At 35.7% G+C, this 13,489-nt stretch overlaps 1 non-coding gene across 1 annotated transcript; it reads right to left on the reverse strand.

The window, feature by feature from the left end:
* Positions 1–2,280: 2,280 nt before the first annotated feature.
* On the reverse strand, positions 2,281–2,405 carry LOC149145236 (U6atac minor spliceosomal RNA). The gene has a single exon (XR_016265393.1). It is a non-coding gene; the product is annotated as a U6atac minor spliceosomal RNA (small nuclear RNA).
* Between the last annotated feature and the right edge of the window lie 11,084 nt (positions 2,406–13,489).

The raw sequence follows: 13,489 nt of genomic DNA on the forward strand, positions 1-13,489 counted from the left end.
ATATATATATATATATATATATATATATATAGATAGATAGATAGATAGATAGATAGATAGATAGATAGATATATATATATAGATAGATAGATAGATATCCAAAAAAAACTTAATTTTTATTAAGAAAAATAAAAATTATATTTTCTAGATACATCAAATGTGTATGTAAATTTTAGCTTAAACATGACAGAAAAGAGAACTAAAGAGCATATAGGGTTTGGAATACGTCAATGGCCTTAAGATACAATGACCATGAGAAAAAACAAAAAACATATTCAATGAATGTAAGCAAAAAGACATATACTATAATAGATACCTTTTACCCTTTTTTTTATGTACCTTATGCCAACCATCTGATACTTGTTCGATCAGAGCTAGTGCCAAAGCTCTATCGGCATCTACTAGGGGGCCATCTTTATCTGAGTCGAAGCTCTCAAAAAGATGGCTCCTTCGGAGCCCCCGAGTCCATCCGAAATTTGCATGCCTACAGGAGGAGAGTCCTGCTAAAACTGATTGACCAGGCTTTTCAAAGTTTGTGAGATATATTTTAGTTTTATGCGGAGTTTGAGCCATATCCTACTCTTCAAATTAGGCTTGAATATTTTCTTTGGATTCTTCTGCTTCATCTTCTAAAGGGATAATCTCATAAAATTTCCATCCTTTTAGTCACTTGGACTGCCTCTTTTTCTTTTTTGGGTCATTCTTGGCCTGGGGATACGTATTCTATAACTATTTTGTTTGAAAACATTCATGACATCTGAATATTATGTTCTCATAGTATAGAACTTGTGACCACCGTAAATTTTTGTGCTTCAAGATTATGTGATATGGAAGTCCTTTGCTCAGATCTATTTCCAAACACATTCTAGCAAAGGTGAAGATGTCTTTTTTATTCTTTCCATGTCCCCTTTTTTGTATTTACCCAAAATATTCCCAATTTCTTCAAGAAATTTATGGTGCTAGAAAGGAAGGGGTAGGTTTGGTAGCCTAACCCAAATTGGAATGGTTTTTTCAACCATTGATGTCGCATCAAACTTCGGAAACCATGGAGTGATAAATAAACCAGCATTACACCAGAACCATGGACCTTCATAAAGAACAAAATCCAATTCATTTGGGTGTCAAATTGTATTATAAAAAACCCTTTGGGGCACAAGTATATGTCGTAGTTTTGCATCCATGTATAGAGAATCCATTGTGTTAGTGTTTCAAGTTTTTTCCAAAACCCATTGAATCTACATATGTTAGTCTTGTTTTGAAAGGTGGAGAACAAAGAAGAAAACTGTGCATTGTTGACCACCAAAGTGGGGGATTGTTTCATTTTGTCAACAATATAGGTCCAAGGATATTTTGGTTCTATATCCAGAGTCCTTCCCTTGAACTGCTTCTTTGAATAATACTATTGTTCCATTTGATAATTTGGGTCATGGAGCACCTCCACATTACCTTACATTCAGAATGATCGTTGAATCTTTTTTGATATTGTAATCCCTAAGCATGTAGAAATAATCATTAGAAACAAATAGCAATGCCCTATTTATCTACAATAGCTAGTTTAACCTGGTTTAAGAGAGGAGACAGAAGAAAACCTAGTTGACTAGAAAATAAAAAAAATTACCATAAATAATTCAAATAAAATTCTAAAAAGAGGTTTTATGTTCCAACAAATTTTGGGTATCTGGGAAAATGTCACATGGGGCCTGTAAACCTAAAGAAAGTGGCTACAGGCCCCTCTTATGCCCCAAGAACAAAGGGGTCGTGGGCACATTATGTATCCCCTAAGTAAAAAATTACAAAGCATAGAAATAATTGACAAGGGAAAAGGGAGGTGGATTAGCATGCAGGGCTTTCATCAACATCAACATTGTCAAAATGAGGCCACCATTATAGACGACCTCAAATATTCCATGGACTATTGAAAAACCTTGACCAGATTTTGTGCATATGGGAGAAAATTTATCATCAACAAACTCTTGCCTCCCTCTATCATTATCCTCATCGGGAGCTTCACGTAATGGTAGTGACGGTTTCAACAGATAAGCTGACCAATCCCAGCCATATTCTTGACTATCGTCAAATAGAAACTCACTTAATCCTTAAGTGAGTGACGAAAAGTGCTCCATGGCTGTGACCCTACATGGCGGCTACGACCTGTACTTCTCTATGTCACAGTGTAACCCTAATTAGCTGCACTATTTTCTCCTTGTCTTGTATAAAGCTTTACCAAATGTGGAGATTTAATTTTTCTATATGAATAAATCAATTGCAAAATATAAATGATAAAAACACTTTTTAAATCCATCTAGTAAGAGTGGAGAGCCTTAACCACATGTGATAAGAGATTCCAAAGACTGGTCCCTTCCTTTTCGAGGGAGATTGTAACCATCCCTCCTTTCTATAAACACTTAAACTTTCTACAAAACATTTATAAGTGATAAAAACACTTAAAATTTATGTAATTGTATAATATAAATGATAAAAAAAATATTATTAACTCAATAATATTATTAAAAATATTTTAAAAATCGTTTACATTATTTGATGTCATTAGTTATTAGCCACTAATATATTATTATATAATAAAAAAAAAATTTTTTTTATCATATTATATTATTTATTTTTCCCTTTTTCCTAATAGACTTTTACTTTTACTTCTTATTATTTTATTATTTTTCTTTTAACACATTACTTTATTTGACTTTTGACGCTTTCATTTAATTCTCAACTCTTCTCCCTATATATACACCTTATTGAATCAAGTTATCTGAATATTTTTGTGGTGACGATGAACCACATTACCTGGTTCAAAACATGTCAACCATAAAATATGCATGTGATTGATCTAAAAGTGTTATTTATCTAAACATGATGAACCAAATTACTTGCTTTGAAACATGTCAACCCTAAAATATGCATGTGATTGATCAGAAAGTGTTATTTCTCTAAACATGATGATCCACATTACTTGGTTTGAAACATGTCAACCCTAAAATATGCATGCGATTGATCCAAAAGTGTTATTTCTCTTAACATTATTAATCACATAAACTTGAGTTCAAAGAAATTTAAGGTCACTTTACTATAAATTACTTTAGTTATTTTTGTAATGTAGAAAATGATATTGAGGTGGTAGGGGAAATATCAACGTTCCATCGATGGTGTTTTCCGTGGCCATTAGGATCAAAGACACCATTGTTAGAGATTTTACTAAATTTGGAATTCATTTATAAATAGAATTAGCTTGATGAAAGTTTCTTGGTTGTAGAGATGTAAATAAAAATTTGACTTTTAATAACAAGGGTAATAGCTACAAAGCAACATAGTCCTTGCCTCTACCACTAATTAATTGATTTAATCCCTGCTTCTACCACTAATTAATTGATTTAAGTAGTGTGGGGTCAGCATTTCATCATAAGCTCAACACTCCTTCACTATAACTCTCCGCGCAAACTTCAACATTAGTTTAATGACTCATAGATATATAGCTCTGCCAGCTTTCCTTGACATTTTGATTTTGTAAGCATTGTCCGCATTAGTGATTTCACAAGCCTCGATAGGAATTGCTAAGTAATAAATTGTAGCAGATCATCTAGAACCCGTTGAAGAAAAACCTGTTGATTGAATATCACCTTTACCAAGATACGAAACTCAACACTTATGGTAAGAATTATGACATGATAACTTAGCACCGGTTAAAAAAAATAAAAAAGATGTCGAGCAGGTCTCACTCTTAAATATTTGTGTTTTCGTTGTGCTGAATTTGTTTAATAATAATATTTATGTATTCATTATGCATAGGTGTGAACATTTTTGTTTAATAATAATATTTGTGTTTTGCTTGTGCGAAAGTATGAACATTTTTGTTTAATAATAATATTTATATTTTCTAATAATATTTGTTTCTTCTTTATGCTGAAGTGTGAACATTTTTATTTAATAATAATATTTATGTTTTGGTTGTGTTGAAGTATGAACATTTTTGTTTAATAATAATATTTGTGTTTTCGTTATGTGAAAGTATGAATATTAAATTTTTATTTATTTTTTGTTATAAAATGGATTAATCTGTCAAAAAAACAACATGTCAATGGGTTATGGCATTGTCATGGCATCAATGACCTCTGCATTCCGCACAACTATTCCACATCACCGCTTTCACTGTCGTGTTATGGAAATTACACACATGGAAGCCCAACCCAAACAATGCATAGTGATTTTGTGGTCCTATCATACCTAATAACTCAGGTATAAAATTTGCATGCCCTAGGGTGATGTAATTCACCTACACATCAGAATTCATGGCATTGGAATACAGATTCTACGTGGGTATATATTTATATGTGTGAGACCATAATATAGTTTGGGGCATATGTCTGTATCTTATGCCTTCAAGGAGAGTAATTTCAAGCTCAAGTCATGATCATATGTGTGCCATCACCTCAATATAACCCAAAACAAAAGAAATTTATTTCTCGAAACTAAATACAATTTTTTAACATCAACAATGGGGACAAGAGCTTTGAAACAAATCTTATTTTAACCTCTGGCTTCAGATGCCTTGTTGTGTAGATCATTGAGGCCCCATCGACCAAGCGTAGAAGCAACCTGCCCCATTGTTACAGATCCATTTGGGCACATCCCTCACATCATCCAAATCAATGTGTTAGGGCTCAGAAAACCCTAATTCTAGTTGCTACATGCCCTAAACAAGTTACCCTTTTGAATGCCTCCTTCCCAGACAATTTCATGACTTGAAGACATCCTGAAATGACCTCTAAAGGGACCAGCGTATGTAGGCCCATGTAAGGGTGTGTTGCAAAGCAGTTGAGTCCATGCCAGGGTGCTCTACAAAGCACTTAGGCCATATTTCACCTGCGTTGGGTGAGATTGAGTGAAATTCACATAGGGTTTGGGGAATATTATTATCTCTTCGAGTCATCTAGAATTTTCTCTCACTTATCAACTCCTATGAGCTCGAAAATGGATGAGGAATGAGTTAAGATGCATCCTCTCCTCTCATCCCTTGCTCCATGGAACTAATTCTAAGTATGGAAGGCCATTCAAAGCCCCCATTTATGACATAACCTCCTGCATCCTCCTATAAATGGAACACTCATCTACATGATCAAGGGTTGTACAATGTTGAATTGTAAGGAGATAATGTTGCTATGAGAATTGGCTTTGAGGCAAGTATTGTTATGCTACAAGTTTGTCATGCTTTTGCTGTGATGTGGATGGCATCCAAGCTGGAGGAATGACATTGAATCAGACATGATGGTTGTAATTCCTTCTTCTATTCAATAAAGCATTTGAACCTTTTTCCCATATGTTTTTATTGATATATGATGCTTAAATGTGTGAATGTATCTGATTCCATTTACTTGTATTTGATAGATATTTTGCTTTAATCAGTTCTTTGTCTTCTATTTGTGTTTACAGGTACTTCTCAAGTATGTTAAATAGGGGAAGGAGCGACGGGATCGATACAAAGGAGACAAGAGGGAAGTGGAACTACAAGTAGGTCTTATCATCTTCCTTGTCTTATCTATTGTTTATAGGAAAAGGCTAAAGTGCTTTAAACTATTTTTCTAGATATTACTACTTATCTAGGGAATTAGTATTTATCCGTAGATACCAAATTTTCCAAAAACAAATTGGCAACCATACTGGGGAACGATCATTGTTCCAAGTATCTTATCCACATCCTAGGAAACTCTAGCAGACCTTACTTCCTTTCATTAATTGTATTTCAGCCTTGTTGAAGTGTTATTTGGTAAAAAAATTGAGGTTAGATGACTCTTGAGTGGCCTCTCAGGAATCAACGCAGGCTTGGTCAGGGGACAGTGCTCTGCAGAGCACCCTTGGGTGAGAGACAGTGCTTTGTAGAGCACACTTGAGTGAGAGATAGTGCTCTGCAGTGCAGTTAGGCCCTCTTAGACCTGCGCTGATCCACCTTAGGGAAAATTTTCAGCTTTGGATTGGGTTTTTCCTCCAAATTTCCTTCCTTTTATGTTTGCTGAAAGGTCAATGATTGTAGTATGTCTTTGAAATCAACTTGTTTTCCTCTTTCCAACCATACTTTGACTTGATTGATTAATGTTTCTTAAATTATTTCTTTATCATTATCGATTCATCGTCAAAGTTAGATTATAGTCAATTAATCTTTGTTTGAAAGAAAGTGTCGTAAACATCTTCTTTTCCTTTGAAACTGAACTATTGTAAAGTGTTCTTTCTTACAAAAAGATTGATTGATTGTATGTGCATTAGTTTCCTTTTTGTTCATCATAACATTAAGGGATTCGAAAATAAAAACTTTCATTGTTCATATTGTAGTTTGTGAATGCTTGAAAGGAATAGCTAGGGAAATTGCATTAGATGTGCTCTTTGCACTTTGTCAAAGATCTGATTGCTCTATCCCTACTAGCTAAGGTTTTCATTGTTCAATTGAATGAAAATAATGCTTATCATATTAGTTTCATTCTAGGAATTGAACATACATGACCTGGTGAACCTTTAAAGGCAAATTCTAAAGAAGATCAACTTAAAATTTATATAAATTTACCTAATGGAGCATTGTCACTTAACGAAAAACATTTAGAGGTCTAGGCTAGAGATGTGTTCCAGCATCGTAAAATATAGCAGTTGTTGCTAAATTGTCTCCAGTACATCTTGAGTGTGATACCTCATTCCACGTATGTGATTATATCGTAGCTCGTCCACGTACCTTCGGGTATATAGGGCGGTGTTACAGTGTATATGAGAATGTAGTTACCGGAGGTTACAAAATAAGAAAGAAACTGAAACTGAATATAACCATACAAGTAATAACTCAGGATTTAAGTGGTAAAACCCTAACAAAGTGTCAAGGAAACATCCATGGGGCAATGGATTGGAATTTCTATTTAATCAATAAAATGATTCTCCATACAATAGTTCGGGCATTCATTAGTTTTATATGAGCCTCCTCATTTACATAAATATTGATTTGGTATGAAACTAACTTGTCAATAACTAATACAATTTTACCCAAATTTACATTAATTAGTTGTCAATTACCAAAAAACTCCACCTTGACAACAATTTTCCTAATCCCTTGCCCATGCCCATTCATCATCTCTTCTACAAGCCAAGAGAAGCTAAACACCATCGCATCTTCTCTACTATAACTGGCTTTGTGAATATGTCTGCACAATGTGCTTGGTTTTGCTGTGATAAGCAGGATTTGTAGCCAAATGAATAGCACTCTGACTGTCACAAAGTACATTCACTTTCTCCTGCGTCCTTCCAATCTCATCAAGTAGACCCTTTAACCAAATTGCTTCTTTACTGGCATCTAAAGCAGCTATATTCTGCTTCGGTAGTGGACAATGCAATTGTTTCTTAAAGCTTTGACATCCAACAAATTGCTCCACCTGCAAGAGTAAAGACATAACCTATAATAGATCTTCTTTTCTCCAAATCACCTACATAATTAGCATCTACATATCTGCACACTGATCCTTCACTACCACTAAAGATGATGCAATGGTCACTTGTGCCTCTTAGATATCGAAGCACCCATTTCACTGCTCGCCAATGTTCTTCACCTGGATTTGCCATGAACCTGTTGACAGCTCCAACTTCATGTGAAATGTCAGGTCTTGTAGATACCATCGCATAGATTAAGTTGCCTACAGCATTTGAATATGGTACATGAGACATATACTTCTTTTCTTCATCAGTTCTAGAACTCAAAATCGAAGAAAGCTTAAAAGGGGAAGCTAATGCAACATTAAGAGGTTTCACATTGTTCATACAGAACTTTTCAAGTACTTTCTCCACATACTTCTGTTGTGATAACCAAAGCTTACCATTTCTCCTATCCTTGTGTATCTTCATGCCCAAGATATGTTTTGCTACTCCAAGATCATTCATATCAAATGTCCTAGAGAGCTAAGCCTTTAACCTATTGATCTCTTCCATGCTTTTTCTTGCAATAAGCATATCGTCAACATACAAAGCTAAGATAATGAATATTCCATTGAAACTTTTGAAGTATACACAATGATCATACTCACTTCTAATAAAGTTCCGGCTCACCATGAAAGAGTCAAACTTCTTGTACCACTGTCTGGGAGACAGCCTCAAACCATACAAAGATTTCCTGAGCATGCAAACTAATCTTCTACTGCGACCTTGTACAAAACCTTCTGGTTGTTCTATATATAACTCTTCATTCAAATCACCATGTAGAAAAGTTGTTTTAACATCTAACTGTTCTAACTCAAGGTTAAGTAATGTAGTTAGTGCCGACACAGTACAAATAGAAACAAGTTTTACAACTGGTGAAAAAATCTTATGAAAGTCGATACCTTCAACCTAAGAATACCCTTTTGCTGCCAGTCTTGCCTTATACCTTTCGATACTTCCATCAACTTTTTGTTTCAGTTTGAAGACCCATTTGCATCCAACAACACTTCTCCCTTCAGGAAGTTCTACAAGATCCTAGGTTTTTTTCTTGGCTAAGGAATCCATTTCTTCTTCCATAGTCGTTTTCCATTCTTCGCTCTCTGTATCATCTACTACTTCTTGATAACAAGAAGGTTCCCCATATTCAGTAATCAAAGCAAAAGATGAAGCAGAATCTTCATACCTTTTAGGAGATTTTCTTTCCCTTGTAGACCTTCTTAGAGTGGCTAGTTGCTGAACTGGTTCAGAAACTTCAACGGTTTCTTTTGTATCCTCAACACCTTTTTTCTCCAGAAGTTTCTTCTTCCTTTTCACTGTCAGTGAAAGGTCTAGCCTCCAACTGAATTTGTTGATTTGGTGATACCTCGTCCTGTTCAATTCTTTCAACATTTTATTTTAAAAAATAAGATTCATCAAATGTTACATCTTTACTAATGACTATCTTCCGCGATGTAGGATCCCACAACCTATATCCTTTCACCGCATAATCATACCCAACAAAGACATAACATTTCGATTTTGGATCTAATTTTGAACACTGATTTTTAGGAATAAGAGCATAAGCATCACAACCAAATATCCTTAAATGTGAATAATCACAAGACTGACCTGACCAAACTTCTTCAAGAATTTTACAATTAATTGCTACTAAAGGTGATATGTTAACTAAATAACATGCAGTGGATATTGCTTCTACCCACAACTCCTTTTACAAGTTAGCATTGATGATCATGCTTTTGGCTCTTTCCATAAGAGTCTGATTCATACGTTCAGCAACACCATTTTGCTGAGGAGTATAAACAATAGTTTTGTGTCTAACAATTCCTTCATCCTTATAGTATTGTTCAAATTCTATTGAAGTGAATTCACCACCATTGTCAGTTCTTCAACATTTAATTGATTTGCCTGTTCTTTTCTCTACCATTGATTTAAATTGTTTAAAGATATTGAATACATCAGCTTTCTTTTTCAGCATAAAGACTCAAAATTTATGGGAGAAATCATCAATAAACATTAAAAAATATAGAGCACCTCCATATGATACAACAGGAGATGGTCCCCGCAGATCAGAATGAATATAGTCTAAAATATCTTTCTATTATGATTTCCAGTTTTAAATTTCTGTTCACATTGTTTTCCATATACACAATGTTTGTAGAAATCCAACTTCAAAGATTTCAGATCGGGAAGAGATTTACATTTCATCAGTATCTGAAGTCCTTTCTCACTCATGTGACCCAATCGCTGATGCCATAGGCGAGTACCTTCTTCTTCTTTTTCTGACACAATCTCTGCTTCACTGACCTGAGTACTTCCTTTGAGTCTGTAAAGATTTCCAATCTTTTCTACTTTCATAACAACTAGGGTGCCTTTAGAGACTTTCAACACTCCATTCTGACCTGTAAACTTATAACCATCCTAATCCAACACTCCCAAAGAAATCAATTTTTTCTTTAATTCAAGTACTTGTCTAACACTAGTTAAATTTCTTACTATGTTATCATACATTTTAATCCTGATATGTCCCATCCCAATAGTCTGACATGATACGTTATTACCCATAAACACAGAACTACCATTTACATCTTCATATGAAGTAAACCAATTTCTGTGTGGACACGTGATGAGAAGCACTAGAGTCTAACAGCCAGCTTTCAAAACCCTGAGAGACATTACATATAGGTGAAGTTTCATCTATCATACATATTTCTTCAGTAGATAAAACTATGTCTATCATACCTAAATCAACCTGATTTGTTTCCTTCTTCAGGTTATCAGACTCTTTTCGTTTCCAATAGTCTTTCTTCAGGTGTCCAATTTTATTGCAGTGCCAACATTTTGCCTTACACTTCTTTCCATTTGATTTAGATCTAGAAGACCCCCTTGTTTTTTCTCCTCTTTCCTTTGACCATCGTCTAGCTATCATGGCTTCTGATGTTGTTGTTTCAGTACTGGATTTCCTTCGTACTTCTTCAGACAAGATAGCTTCCACAGCTGATTCAAATTTCAAAGAATCAGCGATGCTCAAACTGATTGAAGTTATGAAGTGGTCCCATGACTCGGGCAGAGAACACAACAAGGTTATAGCTTTGTCTTCTTCCTGAATTTTAACTTCCATATCTGCTAATTGGCATATAAGTGTATTAAAAACATTTAAATGCTCTGCAAATTTTGAACCCTCCTTCATTCGAAGACTGTACAATTGTCTTTTCAAATAAATTCTATTGGTTAACGACTTTGTCATATATAGCTTTTCCAGTTTTTCCCATAAACCTGAAGTTGTACTCTCTTCAACAATGTTGAAGAGAACTTCATCCGCCAGTCATAACCTGATGGTACTAAGATCTCGGGCATCCAAGTCCTCCTAGTCCAAATCTTTCATGCTAGCAGGTTTCTTATTTGCCCCGTCCAAAGCTTTGTGCAACCCTTGTTGCACCAACAAATACCTAACTTTCAGTTTCTAGAGAGCAAAGTTGTTTTGGCCAGTGAATTTATCCACCTCAAACTTTGCATTTGTAATCTTGGCTATTTTCTTCCTACTAACCCTTCCTCCTAGGGTTTCTGTCTTTCACCTCCTAGGGTTTCTGTTTTTTTCCTTTTTTTCTCAAAAAAAAAAAAGACTAAACAGAAAATCTTTCTGTTTTTCACCTGGGGTTTCCAGGTTACTTGGGTTTCTTTAAAAAACTAAACAGAAAATCCAGATAACCTACACCAAAATTATTTTGGCCCCTTTTTTCAAATTTAATGGAAAAATATGGAAAAAATATCCGGGTTTTCTGAACAAATCTAAAAACATTTGCTTTCAAAGAGAAAAATATATATATTATATTTTTTTCATAACTACCCGGATTTTTTAGTGAGTAACAATACTAGATTTTTCCTTCAGAAAAAACCCTCTTCACGCAATTCTGGACAGGAATCTCCTCGGTTGGATGCAGGACCACTAGCAGTTGAAGCCCTCGACAGTGTTCCTCCAACATGCAGGGACAGCATACGGCTGTGAACTCATACTATCTGCTCTGTCAGATAGGACCAGCAGTTGAAGCCCTCGACAATGGCTATATTCAAGAAAATCAGTCGAGCTGTGGCTCATAATATCTACTCTGTCAAGTAGGACCAACAGTTGAAGCCCTCGACAGTGACTATCTTCAAGAAAATTAGGTGGCTTCCTCTTAAAAGAAAAAACTCTACTCAGCGGCTCCTCTCTCGGCTAGTGGCTCCTCTCTCGATGGCAGTTACTCCTCTCGACAGTGGATATCTCTTAAAAAAACTCAGTGGGCTCCCCTTTAAAAAACTCAGCAGCTCCTCGTTAAAAAAAAATTCAACGGCTTCTCTTTTAAAAAAAAAATTCATCCGGCTCCTCAAAAAAAATTGTCTCCTCGTCAACCTCTGGGCGGCAGTTTTCAATAGCGGCTTTGGCTGACTATGCTGCTCTTAGACGGCTTCATTCCTTAAGGCAGCCTATATCCTGCTCACTCAATAGATTGATCTAATACCATTTGTAGTTAGAGGAGGTTATCAAAACAAGAAAGAAAATGAAACTGAATATAACCATACAAGTAATAACTTAGGATTTATGTGGTAAAACCCTGACAGAGTGTCAAGGAAACATCCATGGTGCAAGGGATTGGAATTTCTATTTAATCAATAAAATGGTTCTCCATACAATGGTTCGGGCATTCATCAATTTTATATGAGCCTCCTTAGTGACATAACTGCGGATCCAGTATGAAACTAACTTGTTAATAACTAATACAATTTTACCCAAATTTACATTGATTAGTTGTCAATTACCAACAGAAAATGCTCTCACTGTGCGGTTTTGCATTAGACAGTGATAATATGGATTGGGCATCCACGTACTTTCGAGTATATATGGGAGGACAACACTAGGTTCCTATTCATCCTTAGGTAACTGAGTCAGCGACCTTGTACACTGTGGTACACCGAACACAGCATTCGGGCAGATTGTATGTCCATACTTCTCGATTCCTCTGTAGGTATTCTACAGTTCACAGTTGCTTGGTAAAACTTTTTCCTAGATTATCCCTCTTTTTTTTTGTTATGTTACTTTGATTAAAATAAAATTAATTGACCACGGATAACATCCTCCACACTCGCTCCTTAGTTGATCTTAGCTTGAGACATATGGCGACAAATCTGGAGTCCACTGATCAAGGAATTCCTTTTGTTGGGAATCCTTGTCCTTTTCCTCCTTTTGGAAATATTGGTGCTCCTTATTTGGCTACATTGTCCCTTCTGGGACTTACCATTAGCTTGCCAGTATGGTTGTTTTCAACCTCCTTGGTTCAAAATGCCGTGATTTCTCCGCAATCGAGTACACCTCCAACTGGACAAAATCAACCTCAAGTTGATCCTAAAGTTGACCCTTTTCCTTCTTCCTCGGTTGTTTCTTCCTCCCCTTCTTCCTCTTCACCTGGTGAAAGTATTGGTACTAGTAACCAGGTGGCTAAAAAGAAGTAGAAAGGGAAGAAGAAGAAGAAGAAGCAAATTCAGTAGAGGGGCAACCAAGCAACCATTGCTTTGAATGCAACATCTGATGAGAAAACGTCCGTCAAGCCTCACAGAGTTCGATATCCATTGAAACTTTGTGTGGGAGGCCATCTTCTTATAAATTGTTCTGGTATTCCTCAGATCTTAGAAGAATGGTCTTCTCGTTCACATCATCCTGTGTCATCAACTTCTGGAGATCATGCTGGTGACACACCATCAACTAGTGGTAGCAAAGTTCATGGAAAGAAGGGTAAAGTTAAGTTTCCATGTAGGCTATGTGAAGGGAATCACCCCATTCACCTTTGTCCCTATCTGGATGAAGCCAAAAAAGTGTTGGATAACTGTCCTTCTTCCCCGCAACAACTTCCATCTAGTTACAGGAAACTTGCCCTTATTCCTTCACTAGTTGATAAAGTGACTGACCCAAATCAACCGTCGGTCAAACCCACTCTCTCTGAATGTGAATCCCATGAGTCTAGACTTGACCAATCACAGGTCAAGGAAATAGTTGACTCAATTTCACCTT

This window comes from Pinus tabuliformis, chromosome X, assembly GCF_031772625.1.
Source record: "Pinus tabuliformis cultivar Carrire ecotype Pingquan chromosome X, CPIR1, whole genome shotgun sequence".
Taxonomy (NCBI): domain Eukaryota; kingdom Viridiplantae; phylum Streptophyta; class Pinopsida; order Pinales; family Pinaceae; genus Pinus; species Pinus tabuliformis.